This window comes from Sitophilus oryzae, unplaced genomic scaffold (assembly GCF_002938485.1).
Source record: "Sitophilus oryzae breed Bouriz unplaced genomic scaffold, Soryzae_2.0 scaffold_1274_pilon_pilon, whole genome shotgun sequence".
Taxonomy (NCBI): Eukaryota; Metazoa; Arthropoda; class Insecta; order Coleoptera; family Curculionidae; genus Sitophilus; species Sitophilus oryzae.
Genome location: NW_022145920.1, coordinates 1,782,684 through 1,803,829, shown reverse-complemented (window position 1 = coordinate 1,803,829; position 21,146 = coordinate 1,782,684). Strand labels below are relative to the sequence as shown.

General features: G+C 34.9%; 1 protein-coding gene and 2 long non-coding RNA genes across 5 annotated transcripts in view; 2 read left to right on the top strand and 1 right to left on the bottom strand.

Moving 5' to 3' along the window:
- Window positions 1-15,909: 15,909 nt before the first annotated feature.
- LOC115874321 lies at window positions 15,910-16,685 on the top strand. The gene is made up of 4 exons (XR_004048815.1): window positions 15,910-15,985; window positions 16,035-16,291; window positions 16,346-16,446; window positions 16,543-16,685. It is a non-coding gene; the product is annotated as an uncharacterized LOC115874321 (long non-coding RNA).
- Window positions 16,686-17,258: 573 nt separating this feature from the next.
- LOC115874322 lies at window positions 17,259-17,840 on the bottom strand. Its single transcript, XR_004048816.1, has 2 exons — window positions 17,448-17,840; window positions 17,259-17,386 (listed from the first exon to the last, which is right to left on the bottom strand). It is a non-coding gene; the product is annotated as an uncharacterized LOC115874322 (long non-coding RNA).
- Window positions 17,841-17,994: 154 nt separating this feature from the next.
- LOC115874318 (potassium voltage-gated channel protein Shaw-like) overlaps window positions 17,995-21,146 on the top strand; it is a 162,510-nt gene continuing 159,358 nt past the window's right edge. For 2 of the 3 annotated variants that reach the window (XM_030889424.1, XM_030889423.1), the window contains exon 1: window positions 17,999-18,017. The gene's annotated coding sequence lies outside the window, so the exon portion shown is untranslated. Of the gene's footprint in view, window positions 18,018-21,146 lie in introns of all 3 variants that reach the window. The other variant, XM_030889425.1, reaches the window with a different exon arrangement.

Here is a 21,146-nt window from a genome sequence, read left to right as displayed (position 1 = left end):
GTTTTGATTGTAGTATCCACCTTCACATCATAAACCTAACGAATGCACACATGCCTCCCGTTCCCTGCACTTTGAAAAGCTCTTTGTTTTGGTAAGCTGTTTCTCAATACTTGCGTCCTTAGGGAGTTGTTTCTTGATATCGGTGTAGGCTGACAATGGAAACAAAATTCCAGTATGATTTTGTTTGTCATCTGGATTGGCGTCGAATTCATCTTTCGAAGAAGAGACCAGTTTTTAGACAAGACAATAACTCTTCCTGTAGCTGCTTATATCGCCAAACCAAATTTGACAGCACGTTCTGAACCCATTTTTGAATTGGACTACTTGCTTCGGACTGCATTACCATAGTGTACTGTTCACAAAGCTTCATAAACAAGGGTAGGCAGTTTGCATCGTATAGGCATGATGGTGTGGTACTACATTCTTCTTTCTCCTTCGGGGTTGAGTCCATACGTCGATTCTTCTCAGTGGTGTTCCTTGACTTGTTGCTTGGTATTGGCAGTTTTGACCAGTAATTACATGAAAAAAGAGAACAAAGAGTAAATATGTGCTCTTACTTACAGCTTATTGTATTAAATTATTATGTCTTATAAACTAGTTCTTAAAGTATATCAAACTTAATCCTATTTTAAGTTTGTTTGTTTAATTTCATTTTTCAACTTAGTTCAGAATATCATTTTTTTTTGTTCTTGACGGCAAGGGAGAATATAAAAATTTTATATGATTGGGCGTAAAACAAACAATAAACTTATATTTTCGTTGCAAATTTGTAGGATTTATGAACACTCCTACCTAATTTGTATGCCCTCTATCTCCTACCTACATTTGGGTTTATAATAATTTACTTTATTTCTTTTATTTTTTATATTAAGCGCTAAATAATTAACTCTAGTGGTTCAATACTTTTCGTTTCAAATTGATATTTGTCCTAGAGTTTGCGCGCAGTTAGGGTTAAATATCAATTTAAAACCTACACACTAGGGGAGCTCCAATAATACATGTCATTAATAAAGACATCATTAATATTTTATGTTAAGAAAAACATATCTTTTTTCCAATTATTTCAATATTCCATCTTGATTTTATTTTGAAGAAGACTAACTTGGGCATACAGAGTTGCCTTTCCAATACACGTATACACAATACTTATTCTATTTGTATGCATTCAATAGTTGCATTTATTTTATCCCCAGGAGATAGAGATAGGAGGTTCTGATTATCATTTGGCTCTAAATTATAATGAAATGTTCGATTTTCGCTAGATACGCAAGAGAGTTTAATATTTTTATTTTCATTGTTAAAATTACATCTATTTAAATTTTTTAAACGCCTATTATTTTGCCTTTTTAACTTTATAAAGTAATGCCAAATACAGTAAATAACTAAACATAAAAAGAAAACAATGAAAAAAGTGCAAACTAGCCCAAAAAGTATGTCATGAGACGTGTCGTGATCAAGTTTCGCACCTTGACCGTGAACCATTTGAATTAATGACGTTGCAACTGCTAGTCTATTACGATTACATAAGAGATATATTACTAAGACAGATAATACGATATTCCATATCATGAATAAAGTATCACTGTGAGCGCCATAGGTATCACTATAAGAATCAAATATTGGAAACGAATTTTTAATTGAATCTATGACTGTATCGATATTAGTTTTAGTTGAGGTTAAGTTGAGATGCGGCACCTGAAGGGTCCAGTTTGAATTTAAACATTCAGATAAATTTTTGAAAGTTGGAGAGACGTGTAACATCTTTGGTTTAAGAATAAAAGATTTTAGATTTGACCAAACTGCAGGTATAATATGAACTACGTTTGTATTGGATGGAGTTAGATATTCTATGCACGGAAATTTCTTTGGTATAATAATTTCGTTAGTGGAATGTAAATGACAATGGAATGTAAATGTAAATGACACAAAAATGACACAAAATGTAAATGACACAAAAATTTGCTGAGTTTTGCAAGTAATTCCCAAGATACGTAATTTTATAAACATCGCTCCAACCATTGCAATTTGCTATTCTGTCATATTTTTTAATGAATGAAATGGGAGAGTCTAGACTAGGTTCAAAATTAGGGGGTGAAAGAAATTTAGGTGTTGCCGGGTTTTTTTGTTCTGCAAGAGCGTTTTGTAAAGTTGTGTTGTTAGCGTTAGCCATATTTTCGGTTTTATTTAATCTAAGTGTACGTGGTTTCTAGAGGTGTATTAACAATTTGAGTTTGTTGTTTACAAGTATTATTTTCTGTAACTGGTATTGAATTTAAATTAATAATTTCAGAATTATCAGTTACGATTATAGATGAAGGTATGGCTTCTTCCTGACAATATTTTGGTAAAACAAGACTAAATTTTAGTTTATTTGTATCGAGAGTTGCAGTCCTTTCAGGGCTACGTGACAGAGATGCTCTTGGTTGGAACGGATTAATACTAGTACTTCTGTGAGTAGGATTAAAATTATTTTCAATCTCAGACAATCTTTGATACGGTGGAGTACTTTCTACAGCTTCTTTATTTTTTTGACTCCGAGTTACCCTTTTATCATCACTCATAAGTATAAATCTAAATTTTAACGCACAAATACATTTTTTTTTTTTTTTAAATTCTAAATTGATTATTATAGGTTATAGGTTAAAGGTATCAAATAAACTGTAAAAAATATTCAAGAAACATAGTAAAATAGACACACAGTAAAAATATGGAGTAAAAAAAATTAAAATAAGATTCGAGGAACCTAAATAGACAATACTATATATTATACCCTGATTCGCACAGTTGTATTAATGAAGTTTTCTAACTCGAAGTCGGCTCGTGCTATTTCCTTCCAATTTACAATTAAAATATCAGCATAATACTTAATTTCTCCGTTTAATTTTCTCAGTTTGTATACGGTCTTTCCTATTAACGTTCTTTCTAAACATTGTATATCTATTTTAATTTTTAAGAGTTTCTTGAGAATTTTAACTATTCTTTTTTCATTCCCTTGATTTATATAAAGGTAATTTTATCTCGGAGATATTCTAAAGCCTTAATTTTATTTATTTTTGCCATAGATAATATGAAGTTATAAATACGTGTTTAGAAATAAAATTAAAAATAAATAAGAAAACTGGAGTAGTATACTGTAATTAAATTATCTTAAAACATTATAGTTATAACTTGGAAAGAATAGCATTTGTAAATCAATAAACATAAACATAATTATTATTCGTAAATTAACTAACATCAATATAATTATAAATAGTCAAAATATTTATTTAATTAATTATATAATTTTTATTTTATTATAATTATTCAAAAAGAGAGCTTGGCGCCTCCACCACATATGTCACACCCCATTTTGTGGGTTATGACTAGGGGCATAGCAAATAATAAATACTTCAATTTAACTTAATAATCAATTTAATTAATCTACGAATAATACAATAATTATAAAACTAAATGTGTACTTACATATTATATTTATGGACGAACATCATCACTGGCTCGGGGTAGTGTCAGGGTAGTGTAACGCCAATGCCGGAATCTCGACCGCGACCTTATCGAACTTACTATCGACTATCGACTGTCCCCCAACAGGTGACATTTTTGTATTTATTGGTTCGTTACGTCGAATCATCGAATCAGCATTATTGGTCTATCGGTGCGATGACCGGTGCGATGACCGCGTTAGTGCTGATTTGATGATTTTATAATTCGTAGTATTGAAAGGAAATATTTTCGCAATTGCCAATTATGCTTATAACTTTGATTTTTAAATCTTTACTTTTGTTGCGTAAATGCCAATGAACTTTAATTATTTTATACTTCCTTTCAATCGAATTATTAATTTACGAAATATATTAATATTAAATATGTTATTTTATATATCGAATAAATCCATCCTTGACAATATCGTCTTTGGTTTGCGAGCGAGTTGGAATCTAAATGGGGAAAAATATCCGGGTTTTTTTCCCTCCATACCGTATAGGTACCTTTAGTAACACCTCCATCAATTTTTGTAGCTTTTGCATAGTAGTAGCACCACATAACACACTTATATTGCTCCTGTGTCCATTGCTGTCTTGCTTTTCTCTTATTTAAAACAGACACTGACGCATCATTGCCAGATAGGCCAACTTGAGACTGAGTCTGGGTTTGGGTACTATCAGGCTGCGCTGGAGTTCTTACTGGTGTATGCGATGTATCTTGTCCATGTCCGTTGCCATTGTCGTTTGCAGGTAAATCATCACGACGGTTCCGACCCGGGTCTTGCTGCCCCGGCCCGCCTCTGGTTTTCGTATTTTTTGTACGTACCATTAAAACACCATATAGGGGAATGCATTTTAGAGCTACTGCCAGCGGGCCTCCGATTGCCCAAATTTAGCCGCCCCTAACATGGAGACAGACGCTATCGGGTAGCTGTTCCTTTGGATACAAACGCTACCTGTCGGTATAATCACAATGGTATACCGACCCCCTTTTAGACTTTTGATTCTCATCAAGCAGGGACTACTACTGGTTTTTGTCCACCCCGAGTATTTTATTTCCCCGGTACCCTCCATATCTGGCGAGCGTTTCCCAATTCGCACAGGGAGGCGTCCGATAGGAGATCCAGCAACACCCACGGATTATTAAATTATTATTATTATTATTATTATTATTATATTATTGCATTTTTGGCTCCCTTTTTGATCACTTTATATAATCCTAATATATTATTAAATATGTTTTGATGGTTTCAGAGATATTAATAAATAAAAAAAAAACTATTTTCAGCCTTTTTTAAAAAAATTATTAAAAATACAAGAAATGTCCTCAAATCAAAACTGTATTAGGTATTTACTGTAGTAGGTCTGTATCCTTTTAATTGTATATTAATTATAATCTGCTCTTATGTTCGTGGTATTCAAGATATATATCTTCGTTATTTGTTATTCTAAACCCTTATTTGAATTGAAGTCTGATTAAAAGATTGAATCTGATATTAATGGCCTAATTAAAGATAGGATAGCGATCTAATTAATTCTTACTGAGATTACCGAACAGGGAGTAAATAAGGATTTTGTCTTTAAGCTAAACATAAGATAATTTATATTCTTTGAAATCAGACGACATTATTATCAAATTAGATTCGAAATCACTTTCATGGCATAATTATTTGAACTTTTAATTATTTTGTTTAATTACATAATTTATAACTTCAGCAATAAGAGAATGTAAACTAATGATGCAATATAATAAAAAAAATTGAAGGGTTTTTTTTATATATTTCTTTTAATATTCTAATATACATAAAATTCTTCATTTGAAAAAATCATGTTAAAAATTTTTGTTAATTTTAATTTACAAAGTTTGGATGTGACAGTTTCACATTTCTGAGAGCAACGACGATTGCACTTGTTTCCATGGCTAACTATGTGAAATTGCTTAAAAATGATAAGAACTGGCTATAACTCAGTAATTTTTCGAAAAAAAAAACATATACCTTATATCGCTGAAAAACTTAAAAATGGTGCTTTTTATGAAATTATGGCCAACTATGGTTTCCATTTAAAAAAAAAACATATGTTTGTGTCATATGTCAAATATGACAGGCTTTAGAAAAAATCGAAGAACACAAACTCATTAGGGATGTGATTATATCTACAACTTTTATCTGAAAACTTTTTGTCTAAAATAGATCCTAGTGGAATTAGTGACAATTTTTAAAATAGCCAAAATTTGTTTTTTTCGAAATATCTAGTAAGCCATGAACTTTTTCAAAAATCTGAAAGGCGCATATTTATGACCCCACAGAACTGCAATTCTTTCCCCATTTATGCCATTTATCCCTCTATCTCCACTAATTTCCGAGATACCTATAGAAAACATCGTAGGAAACTCACCACCATGTATGTATATTCCCAAGTATGGTTAATAGAATTTTTTGAACTTTTTTATATTTAAATTTACACATACATAATTATACTTCTTGTGTCCCACTTTTTGTTAACATACTTCTCCGAAACAGTTTGATCGATTTTGATGAAATTTTATATGTATATTCAGTAGATCTGAGAATAGGTTGCTGTCTATTTTTTGTACAACATTTTTTATTTTTAGTTTTTATGATGTGGCAATAAATTTTCACTATTCTACCATTAACCCCTATTTTTTAATAGCGATATTAGTAATTCAGTAATTTTCAACCCTGGTCGATAACTGATCAAATATCACTTGATCAGTCATCCCCGCCAGGGGTGTACCGGTGTCACTTCTCACCCAGTCAACAGCACGGAGCATAAGATCTCTTTAACATAATAAGCCGTTTCTCACCCTCTACAATTTTCGGCCATTATTATTATTGTTTGTGCATCAATCGCAATAGCGTTGATTGAAGAAATAAGAAGATGCGAAACCTTATGGGCCATTTCGTGGCATAAAACCTGTCCGAGACGTAGCTGGCATTATCGTCAACCTATCCGAGAATTTTGAGATTTAGTTTAGCTTTATGCCGCTGCGCTGCTTTCTAGTTCTAGAACGGTTATATAGTATTGCCGGGATCAAATTTGTGCGCATGTGTCGACTTGGACAGTTCTGTTATGATACCAAAATTAAATGCAGTTGGATCGGTTTGGGAATCAATTTTAGAATTCGCCCTGGCTGCTGTGGCGCCTTACGCTGGAATCCAATTTATAACTTTATTTTTTGTTGCTGGTTAGATTAAAGGGTTTGTGGCAACACCGCCGTCTCAGCTGTTCATAAAAATGGTTTGGCAACAGCGACCAGAAAACTGCCGTTGGCAACATTGGTTTGTAGCAATGACTAAAGAATACAAGGACAAATAGCAATCGAGACCAAACTGTGACCATTCTTCCAAACAGTGCCGTGGCACATATTTTTCTTAACATAGCCGCTTGAAGCGATATTTATATTTTTGGTTAATATTTTCACTACGCCTCTGGTGTGTCCTGTGGTATCATACTAATTAATGACGAAAAAAACGTATTAAAATTTTAACAAAAGATACAAAACTAGTATCGACGTATAGCACATAACAAGTACATATAGATGTTAATTGAAATTGAGGAATAATTATCGAATTCAATAAAAAAATCGCTAAAAAGGTGTAGTGGACTGTTTATTTCCCTATAAAACGTAACTCCTGGATCTTTCTTATCAATGCGCCTTTTACACTTGAAAGCTGAACAAATTACCATTGTAATAAAGTTTATACAAAGTTCACTACATACAACCAACTATTAAAAATTGCTAAAATTGTCGCTGATGAACAGCTGATGATTCATTCGTTATGTCCAAAAAAATGGCGTCTTAAGGTCACAAATTTTGCTGCAGCCCGTATATGGCCGTTACATGTCCTTGTATTCTTTAGTCATTGGTTTGTAGCAACAAGCCCCCACAGATAAATTGTGATGACTGACGTAAGACAGAAGACAGGTGTCATCAGAATCAAGCAACAGGAATCTGTGGTGCCAATAATTTCCCGCTAATCACGCAAAACTACTTCGAGTTATTATTTTAAGTTTTTGTTAAGTTTTCTGAAAAATTAACCAAATAAAATTGGTGTAAAAACAAGTGAGAGTTTTAGTTCAACGACTAAAGCCCCCACAATTGGTGACCCCGACGTGATCCCGCAATTGGTGACCTCGCAATTGGTGATCCCGCAATTGGTGATCCCACAATTGGTGACCCTTCGTTCCTGCTGTTCTATTCCACCACTTGGATTCCAAGAACAAAAAGGATGGCTGAACCCATGCCAACAACCGCCATCGACGCCAACTTACCAATGGTAACTCCCGAAGTGCATCGCGTTGTTTTAAAGCACCGGAATTCTGGAAATCCGAACTAGAGCTATGGTTCTACCGTATCGAATGCCAATTTCGAACTGCAGGCATTACCTCGGACAATTCCAAATTAGTCTACACAGTAGCCAGCCTTACTTGTGATGTACTCGCTGAAGTTGCAGAGATAATTCGAAACCCTCTAAGCTCAGATAAGTACCCTTCACTTAAGGAAAAGCTAATTACACGTTTCGCAGAAGATGTTAAGAAAATTAAGAAACTTTTTAGTACTCTTACTCTGGGAGACCAGAAACCTTCTCAGTTGCTAATGAAGATGCAAAACTTGAATGAGGGGCATGTTTCAGATAAAACCCTACAAACACTGTGGCTCGAAAGGATACTCACTCACATTCAAACAATATTGTTAGTATCCGGAAACGATCTTTCACTCTTAGAGCCAATTGCTGACCGAATCCATGAAACCGTAGGCCACGGTCACGTCCAAGCAGTCTTCAACAGTAGCAGAACCAGTACAACAGAGCAAAACAGCCTCGAAGCTTTGCAAAAACAAGTTTCCGAACTGACCACAGCTGTAAAACGACTGTTCAGAGAAAGATCGACATTGAGAAGCCGTCCTTAGCAAGAAAGCAGTGCTAGAGAGTCCAAGGATAGCAGCAGCGCTAGAAAATGTTGGTACCACCGCCGTTTTGGGAGCGCTGCAACAAAATGCGTCTCGCCCTGTACAGCAAGCCACCGGGAAAACACGAACGAGGGGCGATAGTGGCGACAATCAACCCTCACACATCAAGTCGCCTATTTGTCGAAGACAACGTGTCCAAAGTGTCCTTTCCTCGTTGACACAGGTGCTGAAATCAGCGTTCTTCCCAGCAGCAAGTTTACTGGGCCAATAAACAACAACCTAACACTGTATTCCGCCAGTGAGTCCCAAATCCAGACTTATGGAACAAAAACGTTGAACCTCAACATCGGACTAAGACGAAAATTCACCTGGACATTCATAATTGCACAAGTCACACATCCGATCCTGGGAGCTGATTTCCTGTCACATTTTGGTATTCAAGTCGAATTTAGAAATGGCAAGTTCATTGACAGTACAACCACCATCTCCGCAGCCTGCATCTCCAAGGTTGTCCAAGCGTGCGACATCTAAATGGCATTAGGGGGCGGTAAGTACCATGAAATACTTGCAAAGTATCCAAACTTACTCCGCTCTCCCCCTATGTCGACCAACAGCTCGCACGTTTGCCACCACATTGAGACAACAGGACCGCCAGTGTTCAGCAGACCTAGACGATTGGCTCCAGACAAAGATCGATTTGGTAAAAGCATTCTACCAAATACCCATGCACCAAGATGATATCCAGAAAACCGCTGTAACAACACCTTTTGGGCTATTCGAGTTCCTGAAAATGCCATTCGGACTCAAGAATGCTGCTCAAACACTACAAAGATACTTGGACCAAATTTTCCGCAACTGTTCTTTTGCCTACGTCTACGTTGATGATGTTTTGGTGGCATCCTCCAATGAAGAAGAGCACCTAGAGCACCTAGAAGCCGTTTTTAAGTTACTATGTGAAAATGGCATAGTAATAAACCCATCCAAATGCACTTTTGGGGTCAAAATCGTAAAATTTCTAGGCGTTCTTGTAACAAGCAACGGAATAAAACCACTTCCTGAAAGAGTCAACGTCATCCGAGAAATTCCACCTGCAAAGAACGTCAAAGAACTTTGTCGATCCCTCGGGATGTTAAACTCCTTCCGACGCTAGATAAAAGATGCTGCTACTACATTATTACCACTAACGAATCTCCTAGTCAGTACCAAATCGGGTAAAGAAGCCATTCAATGGACAACAGTCTTAGAAGACTCCTTCCAAAACGCCAAGGAAAGCCTTGCCACAGCTGCAGAACTTAATTATCCAAACCCAGCACTGGAATTAAGCATCGCACAGGTAAACGCTGGTAAACGAGCTACATGCAAAACCAGAAGCAACCGTTTTGTATGGAAAAATATGAAGCGTGATATTTCTAAATGGGCGAAGGCTTACAATGTCAAACAGCAAAAATAAATCGTCATACAAATTCTCCTATAAGCAAGATCAACATGCCAGACGAGCGTTTCCTGCATATCCACATCGACATAGTAGGACCACTACCACCATCTGAAGACCATAAATATATACTGACCATGATCGACAGATTTAATCGGTGGACAGAAGCTGTGCCCTTAAAGGACATTTCTGCCGAAACGATCGCTCGAGCATTCGTCGATACTTGAATATCAAGATTTGGTGTCCCTCCTAAAGTTACAACGGACAGAGGTCGTCAATTCGAAAGCTTTTTATTCAGACAGCTATCCGAAAGGCTAGGCGTCCAACACATAAAAATCACGGCCTACCATCCGCAGGCAAATGGATGCATCGAAAGATTCCACAGGACTCTAAAAGCAGCCATAGTTGCTTCGAAAACGCCGCAGTGGACATGAAAGCTACCTTTGATCATGCTAGCGCTAAGAAACACACATCGAGAAAATATCCAATGCACACCAGCAGAACTTGTCTATGGTACAACACTAAAGTTGCCTGGAGATTTCTTCGAAAACACACCAACAAACACCGGTGTACACGAGTTTGTGGACAAGCTCCGGAAGGTGATGCAAGAACTGAAACCTTCAGAAACATCCAACCACTCTGTTAGAAAAGCTTTCGTACACCCGGATCTGCAAACAACCACGCCCACGTCTTACACCCAAGTACTACAAAGTCGAAGAAAAGGGAAAACCTAATAACATCTCAGTTAACCGACTCAAGCCTGCCTACCTCCCATCCAGCTACACTGTTCGCGGAGAGCATTCCTACGCCAACTGGATAGAGCAAATTTCGACTGCGATGGCACAAACACCAAGTAAGTCATCCGTTCGCTTCAAAATTCCCGCCGGCCAGCTCACGCGGGGGAAGTATTGCGGCAACACCGCCGTCTCAGCTGTTCATAAAAATGGTTTGGCAACGGCGACCAGAAAACTACCGTTGGCAACATTGGTCTGTAGCAACAAGCCCCCACAGATCAATTGTGATGACTGACGTAAGACAGAAGACAGGTGTCATCAGAATCAAGCAACACGAATCTGTGGTGCCAATAATTTCCTGCTAATTACGCAAGAACTACTTCGAGTTATTATTTTAAGTTTTTGTTAAATTTTCTGAAAAATAAACCAAATAAAATTAGTGTAAAAACAAGTGAGAGTTTTAGTTCAACGACTAGAGCCCCTACAGGTTAAATAATTTTTTTTATGGGATTTTTATTATCTAAGGGATTCAAAATGAGTATTATACCGTGTGATCGAAAAAACACGTTGTTAGCGATGGGTATGAATTGAAGATCGCTGTCATTTTTTATATGTAAAATTATATGGAGAATGGCATTGACTATCATTTCTAAGCCAACTGGACACCGTTTTTTCTCGATCGTACGGTATTTACGTGCTTGAACTATACACTATAAGACAACTAATAATTATTACAGTTGGGGGTTTGAACCTTTGGTGTTAAACAGCAAAATAAAACACTAAATCACCACAATACACCAAAACACTTTTACTTTTACACTGAACGCGCGTTTCGCTAACCATGTTAGCATAATCAGCAGATGATTAAGACTAAGGATTAAGACAGTCTTAATGATCTGTTGATGATGCTAACATGGTTAGCGAAACGCGCGTTCAGTGTAAAAGTAAAAGTGTTTTGGTGTATTGTTGTGATTTAGTGTTTTATTTTACAATTAATAAATTGGGAGGGAGATTTATTTATATTTGTAGGTTTGAATCATTCGTTCAAATCATTTTCGCTGGTATCCAACAAAGACTCGATATCACTGTCCCCTTCGTCACTCATCATAGTTCAAAAATAAAGAAATATTTAAAATAAATGTATAATATTTAAAATAAAACTTTAAACTAAGTTTAAAACGTAGTCAAAACAACATATAAATAAACTGTCAAAATTAAAAAGAGAAATGGCTAAAGGAATTTAGAGTCCAGAAAAAAAACAATAATCTGCTGACACACTCTTAATGCGCAGATCTGTCCCTATGATTCTTGCTTCAGGCTGGTATCTAAATTACGGTTCCGGAATCGATCCACTAACGGTGACAACTCTTGTTGGAACGCAAAAGTTATCGTTCACTAAACGATTCTCTCCTGGTTGGAACGCTTTTTCTCCACTGCGCAGAAGCCAGTATTAGTATTTTCTGTCATTGGTTCTCTCCCGTCGTTGGAACGAAATTAGAGTGAGTGTTTGCCGGAGACGGTGTAGTCAGAACTACTAATTAATCCGTAGATTTACGGATTTTGTGAACACTACGTTAATAATACGGATTTTCTATCATAAATCAATTTAATATAATATCATATGATTAAACAAAGAACGGCTTTAGAGTTATTCAGTACCTATAAAAGAATTTTTATTTTTGTTGTTTTTTCTATGTTTAACACGAATAAATTTTCAAAACATAAACGCGGATTTTTCATCCAAAGATATTTATTTCGTCAAACGTATTACAGTTATTACACATTTTAACAGGCCAACACTGTCGCTTTCAGATACACGTCGTCTTCGATATGTCTTCGTTGACCGAATTAGAGAAAATAAGTGTTTTATTCGTTGACCGCAGAACGATTGGTGTCTACATACAGCACTTGAGGCGTAAGGGGAAATCAAATGAGCCTTGTCACGAATTTGCCCATTAGGTTGCGTATCTTCCCAATTCTTTCAATCAACGGTAATAGTGACGTTACAATTATAATTTCACTGTTTCACTGATATTTTCAAATAAATTTACACACTCCCAAAAATCCTTTTTGGACAAGCAGTGTCCGTTTAGGTTTAACGCAGAAGTGTTTACAAAAAATAACTATTTTATTTTGTAGATTTTCTTGCAGTGCAGTGGCGAAATACCCATAAAAGATTTTTTTGGAGAGATGAATCAGCCCCATATAGGTATAGACATTTTTTAAAATTTACACACTGCCAATAAGTTAGTATTTTTTTTACTAAAATAATCCTAGTGTTAGAAATATGATTATATAAACAAAATTGATTTATTTTTTGGGAAGATAAGCACGGACCGCTGTCGGTCGCGCCAGTGTGATGAGACACTTCAGCACGCTCGTTTCAATTCTGTCGGTGTTTATTAAAGCTTTCTGACGTATTATTTGTGATTTATAGTTGATTAAATGTGTTGAATTGTAGTTTATCGGAAAGGTTCTGTGTTTTTATTATTTAATTGCTAAAATCAGAAGTGGGATAGAGCTTACACCACAATAAGCTTTTGAGTGGCATGGTGAAACGTGGAGGATGCATTGGAATAAGATAAGTACAAGTTTCTAATTAGGTAAACAAATTGAAACTATTGGTTGATGTTTGTGGCTTTGGAAAAGTATGAAAAGTTAATAGTTCAGTTAATCAGTTGAGTATATTAAAGTAAATTTTTAAAGAAAATGAGTCACGGCGTCATGTCGCAAAACTAGTTTTGTTTATTAGTCATTGTCTACTTAAGTTTTGGTATGTATTGCAGAAATATAAAAAAAATGATGATAAAAATATTAATTATAATTAGTTAATGTAGATATCAGAATACGAATGGCACGTGTTATAAATGAATGTGTTGAAAGCATGGACGCTTTGCACTGTGAGTAATGTGTGAGTGCTGTTAGTAATGTAATAATTTAGTAATGTTTTAGTAATATTTAGGTGTTGAAAGCATGGACGCTTTGCACTGTTGTAGTATTTGAGTGTTGAAAGCATGAACGCTTTGCACTGTTGTAGTATTTGAGTGTTGAAAGCATGGACGCTTTGCACTGTTGTAGAGTGTTGAAAGCATGGACGCTTTGCACTGTTGTAGTATTTGAGTGTTGAAAGCATGGACGCTTTGCACTGTTGTAGCGTGTTGAAAGCATTGACGCTTTGCATTGTTGTAGTATTTGAGTGTTGAAAGCATAGACGCTTTGCACTGTTGTAGAGTGTTGAAAGCATGGACGCTTTGCACTGTTGTAGTATTTGTGTGTTGAAAGCATGGACGCTTTGCACTGTTGTAGAGTGTTGAAAGCATGGACGCTTTGCACTGTTGTAGAGTGTTGAAAGCATGGACGCTTTGTTCTGTAGTAGAGTGTTGAAAGCATGGACGCTTGGCACTGTTGTAGTATTTGAGTGTTGAAAGCCTGGACGCTTTGCACTGTTGTAGAGTGTTGAAAGCCTGGACGCTTTGCACTGTTGTAGCGTGTTGAAAGCATTGACGCTTTGCACTGTTGTAGTATTTGAGTGTTGAAAGCATAGACGCTTTGCACTGTTTTAGAGTGTTGAAAGCATGGACGCTTTGCACTGATGTAGTATTTGAGTGTTGAAAGCATGGACGCTTTGCACTGTTGTAGAGTGTTGAAAGCATGGACGCTTTGTACTGTTGTAGAGTGTTGAAAGCATGGACGCTTTGCTCTGTGGTAGAGTGTTGAAAGCATGGACGATTTGCACTGTTGTAGTATTTGAGTGTTGAAAGCATGGACGCTTTGCACTGTTGTAGAGTGTTGCAAGCATGGACGCTTTGTACTGTTGTAGTATTTGAGTGTTGAAAGCATGGACGCTTTGCACTGTTGTAGAGTGTTGAAAGCATGGACGCTTTGCACTGATGTAGTATTTGAGTGTTGAAAGCATGGACGCTTTGCACTGTGGTAGAGTGTTGAAAGCATGGACGCTTTGCACTGTTGTAGTATTTGAGTGTTGAAAGCATGGACGCTTTGCACTGTTGTAGAGTGTTGAAAGCATGGACGCTTTGCACTGTTGTAGTATTTGAGTGTTGAAAGCATGGACGCTTTGCACTGTTGTAGTATTTGAGTGTTGAAAGCATGGACGCTTTGCACTGTTGTAGAGTGTTGAAAGCGTGGACGCTTTGCACTGTTGTAATATTTGAGTGTTGAAAGCATGGACGCTTTGCACTGTTGTAGAGTGTTGAAAGCATGCACTCTTTGCACTGTGGTGGAGTGTCGAAAGCATGGACGCTTTGCACCGTGGCAGAGTGTTGAAAGCATGCACTCTTTGCACTGTGATGGAGTGTCGAAAGCATGGACGCTTTGCACTGTGGTAGAGTGTTGAAAGCATGGACGCTTTGCACTGTTGTAGAGTGTTGAAAGCATGGACGCTTTGCACTGATGTAGTATTTGAGTGTTGAAAGCATGGACGCTTTGCACTGTTGTAGAGTGTTGAAAGCATGGACGCTTTGCACTGATGTAGTATTTGAGTGTTGAAAGCATGGACGCTTTGCACTGTGGTATAGTGTTGAAAATATGGACGGTTTGCACTGTTGTAGAGTGTTGAAAGCATGGACGCTTTGCACTGTGGTAGTATTTGAGTGTTGAAAGCATTGACGCTTTGCATTGTTGTAGTATTTGAGTGTTGAAAGCATGGACGCTTTGCACTGTTGTTATATTTGACTGTTGATAGAATGGACGCTTTGCACTGTTGTTTAAATGTTGAAGTAACATGTAACATATATAAGTATGTAACATATAAGATTGAAAAAAAAATATTTCTGAGAATGTAATAAATGAGTATTGAAAGTCTGGAAGGTTATGAGTAAATTGATTAGCTAATAGAGTAGTAGCTGGATTCGTTATAAAGAAACTCTCTAATTAAGATACCAATTCCTATAAGAACAACTGACTACTCAGAATATCACCTTTGGTGGATAGCAATGAAGAATTCCTTCCTGATATTCAATAGCCGATTCCGAATAGAATGACTTCGAGAGCGAAGTCCGTGTCAGAATTGGCCGTGTTAGAAATATGATTATATAAACAAAATTGATTTATTTTTTGGGAAGATAAGCACGGACCGCTGTCGGTCGCGCCAGTGTGATGAGACACTTCAGCACAGAATACATTAAAATACGCAACCAACCGTCATTGAACCGTCCAATCAGATCAAAGGAGTAATCGTTGTAGATCGTGCGTTATCGATGATGTTCGGTACCTGGAGAAAATTGACAATTGACAAGAGAATTAATTGTTTATTATTTATTATTTTTGACTTTTTAGTTCGTTTAATTTAATAATTACTAAAACCAGTAGTTTGAAAGATATATTTAAAAATAAAAGATAAAAATCCAAAAAATTAATTATCTATTAACGTGGATTTGGACGACAATAGGTAAGAACACTAAATTTATTTCTATATTCGATATAAACTTGTTTATTAGGTTTTTAGTTTGTGATGTTTCATGTGATGATCATTTTCATGTTCATCGTCTTTGAATTGACATGAGGATATCTATGGAAAAGTAACTAATCTGAAAGTAAGCCAACATATCGTTTGTCCTTTGTGTGCTAAAGAAAAGATTTTCTTTTCGCATCGTGAGGAAGTATTACATCAATTAAAAAATGTTAGGAAGTTGATTACTTGTCATGGAAAAGTATACCAATGGAAATTATTTGTTAAAGAAGTATAATTCTAAGGGTAAATTTTATTATAATTAGTAACCTGTCTATTTTTTATATGTAGATGTTTCAGGTTTTAAGAATAAATTGGTTGAACCCAAAATCTGGAGGAAGTACCTATATCCATACACAGAATATGCCCATTAAGAATACTAGTCCAAATTTGCTTTAATGGTAGGCAATTATTCAATACAAATTAACTTTTTAAGTGACTGAAATATTAAATAGTTTAGAATATGGTATAACAATGTAAAAAAATACTATTTTCAGGAACGATTAGGGCCCGATATATTTGAAACTCATGTTGGACATAGTATTGAGTTGGGTAGAATATTATTCTACGTTAAGTGAGGATATCAGATACCTATTATTGTACTGTATTTTAATATATACATTAGAATTGTTGGTTTTTTCATATTTGTTTTATATATTATTTTACTTACAAGTTATATAAAGTTAACACTAAAATCTACTTTTTGACTTATATAAGTTAGTCTGTGGTTTAATGCGTGATTACATCCACATTATGATTTCAAGTTTTTAAAATATAAATATTATAACTGGCTTTAAAAACTCCATTAAACTGTTAAAAGTGTAATTTATTTCAAAATAAATATACATATACCTATACCTAGGTATATATTAATATCGAAAAATATATATTAATATCGAAAGACATTTTTATTTCCTTAACACCAATTTAATCATCACATACATATGTATAAACATTTATTTACGTTATTTCAAATGAAGACCACAGGAAAAACCAGCTTTGTTCATTTTAACTGGAGCCGAGAAAATGCAATTACAAGTGAACTACTCTGGTTTTTCTCCTGTAGGGCAAAATAACTAAGCTGTAATATCTCTGGGACTAAGCATATTATTATTGCTTTCTTTGATGGTGCCTCGAATAATGCTAACACTTGCCTATAAAATTGTCTCGCTGTCAATTTCTATGTAAATGTAACATATTATCTGGTTTTTTCCGTGTAGTCTTCAAATGATCTAAAAATTCAGCAGGAATGATCCATTATGCAGCAAACACACTGATGTTGAATCATTGGAAGCTTTTTTGTGGGCATTTCACAAATAAAATCAAATGTCTGATCAAAAACTGAAAATGCAAAACAGATAGTAAGCTTTATAAATACATACATATATATAAATAATCATACCTACATCTATTTATGTCGTACAATCCAACCGATATTTTAATATCCTAACCCAAGTAAATAATCAAAAATGCACTTTTTATATCAAAAGCAGTAATGTTACCAAGGGTTCCAATTAATATCCAGGATTTAAAAAAACACGATCCTAATTCTTATTATTTTTCTAAATACGTATTGTCTGATAGGCAATTACAAAATATAAATCTGATGTAAATAGAAAAATAAAGTAAAAACTGTAAAAACAGGTAAAAACTCTTCGGTAAAAACAACAACAAAAATTCTAACCAAAGATTTAACCGTCATACGACATGAGCATCACGTGATTGCACAATACCCAACGATAGGGTACGTACCTCTTTCATCTGATTGGACGGTTGGTTGCGTATTTTAATGTATCCTCTTCAGCACGCTCGTTTCAATGCTGTCTGTGTTTATTAAAGTTTCCTGACGTATTATTTGTTATTTATAGTTGATTAAATGTGTTGAATTGTAGTTTATCGGAAAGGTTCTGTGTTTTTATTATTTAATTGCTAAAACTAGGAAGAATTTATATGGCAAAACAACGTTTGCTGGGTCAGCTAGTAATTATATTTATTTTATTTATAGTATAATTTAATTTATTTATGGCTTTTAGTTGCGATATACAGTTGTTATTTTTTAATATAAATCATTAATATCTGCATATAGCAAATTACACAATTTTTAATCCAGTCTGTTTATTTTCCAACGGTAAAAAGATAAAAGCGGCACTAAATTGCCTGTGATATTGTAATTGACAAGCCGTCGATCTATTTAACGGCCTTTTTCGGATTATATCAACGTGCAGTAAAACATGATTTATATTAAAACGTGAGTACGAATTCATTAATAAAAAATCCCGAAAAGTGTCACTACATATATTTCAAAGGTAGAAAAATGCGGTAGTTTTACAATATAAAATATGAAAGGATATAAAAAGTACTCTGGTTCATATTTCATCATTTTATGTAATTTTAGTGGCATAATTGAAGAATATTATAGGTTCGTTCCAACCAGCATTTCGGGATCGTTTCGAAATCGTACTCGAATCGGTTTTCTTGCACTTTGTTAGCATGCGCGGACTTCGAATAGTTTCGTGACGGTGCAAAAAGTATCAACGTTGGAATGCTTTGTGGATTGTTTTCGCGACTGTCAAAAGTGTCAAGCGTGCGTGTATCGATCGGTTTTTTGTTTTTGTTTAGAATTTCATAACATAATTATTATTTTTAACTAAATAATTTTACTACGCTAACGTAGCCAACAAACAGTTAAAATACCACTTACATAGATTAATACCTTATTTTCAAAAATGGAAAATAAAAATTAATTCCACCAAGACAGAAGAACTTCTACTCTCTTATAAGAGAAGCAACACCACTATACATGAACCACTGACAATTGAAGGTTCAGTCATCCAACCAAAACCTTGTGTCAAATATCTTGGTGTAAAGATTGATAGAAGACTATCCTTTATACTAAACACTACATACAGAATACAACAAACATATGCGACTTTACAAAAACTCTATCCGCTTCTTTCATCCAGATCCCATATGTCAGTAAAAATAAAATACTGTTATATAAGACTATATTACGACCAACCCTAACCTATGCTTATCCAGCCTGGATTAAAATATCCGACAAACAAAGACTAAGACTTTAAAAACTACAAAGTAAGACGTTACGTAAGATTACGGGTAGTGACCGGTATATTCGCCTCACTCGTCTTCACGAAATAACCCGCCTACCAACAGTGAACGAACATATCGATACACTATCACAAAAAATTTACACAACACAAATACATAACTCCCCTCTAACAACAAACATTACACAACAAAGACGACATAATATGACGCCCACAAAACATCCACCAATCTATGCTAGACTACCCGTCTATAATGATATTTAAATAAATAGTACATACAAGTTTAAAACTATTCTATTTTTGATGGTATTATAAGTATTTATATATAGCTTTCACAAAATAGACTGGCATTGACAAATTACAGACAAAAACGACACAAAACATTACAATATTTACAGATAGTTTTATTAAACATACTAGGGTTTTTTTGAGTTTTTTCCTTAGATATAACTGATTGGCTGATTAATTACGACCTATTCTGCTCGAAAACAAGAATGACGGCTTTGCCTTTATACTGAAAATGCATGTGTGAGCACAGGCGGAACGTGCAATCATCGCCTGGTTAATAAAGGGCTAAATAAAGGACACAACAACGGCCCCCTTGTTTACAGGGATCGATTTAGTGGATGAGTGCTCCACCAGGAAAACAACAAGCCACTGTACACTTTATAATTTTGTATATATTGTATATATAGTCTTTTTATTATATTGTAAGAATTAACTACTCAATAAATGATTTGAATTTGAATTTCATTGCTTCGTAAGCGAATGGTCTGTGGTTCAAATCTCACACCGTACCAAAACTTTTTTATATTTTTTTTTATAAAAAAATATAAAAAAAACGCTTATAGCGTGATTTGATTGCATTGGTTTCACTTTTCACTCTTTTTGGTTGGATTGGTTCAGTTATTTGGCGGGCTGGTTAGCGTGGTTATTTGGTGGGTGTTAATTCATTGGCAGTGTTACCAACTCCGGGATTTTATCCCTAAATTTGGGGAGAAAAAATCTATATGGGGATTTTTTTAGGGAGTAAGATTTTTTGGGGATATTTTTAGGGATAAAATTTCAATGGAATACTGCTACTAAAGAGGAGATAAAACCGCTACTGCTATTTTTCAAAATTAATAGGAAAGTATAAATAAAACAAAATAATTTATTTATTTTAATCACCGAATCTTGGATAACAGTTGTGGGGATGTTAGTTGATTTAAGAAGGTTTGATATTGCTTTAATGGAAAGTTTCGAACAGTTGGCTACATTGCTGTGATCAGACGTTTCAAGGTCAACCACTTAAAACACAACAAATTGTTTATTTATTATTATTTATATTTTTAGGGTTTTTTTCGGGATATTTTTTAGGTTTTTAGGGATATTTTAGGGATTTTTGATGCGAGCGTTTTAGATTTTTAGGGAGATAAATTTTTGAGAGTTGGAAACACTGTTCATTGGTTAGTTGGTTATTTGGTGGTGTTGGTTGGTTTTTACCTAATTTAATTTTTTTAGATATTCATTGATTTTCTTTATTTGTTTGTAATTTGTAAGTTTGTATCATTGCTGCATGTGCGCACAAGGCAATAATCATAAAGGACAGAACTTAGTATGGCGCGCGTATCTCCTTGTCGAAAGTGGTGTGATATGGTAGGCGGTGAATCATTGCTTTAAACATGCGCTCAAAACAGTGACAGAGTATTACTACAGGGTGATCTAGGAGGACGTGTCCAACTGAAGTATAATAAGAGCTTTTAACCTACATATAAATACTTTTAAGATTTGGATTTATTTTATTGCATAATTTCAATATAAATAGAGAAGTACATTGCCGTTGAATAAATAAGTACATTGCAAATACTAAAATTATCATAAACAACAACTAAACTGAAAGCTAAATTTTAATCCAATTTTAACGTATTGCTCATTTGAAAATGTATATTTATTATTTTATTTGGCTGTTTGAATGCCCCCATATCAGAACTAATCATTTCTTCTTTTTTATTTTCTTTTATTTTATTTTGCTACTTGAACCCACCTTAAGTTGA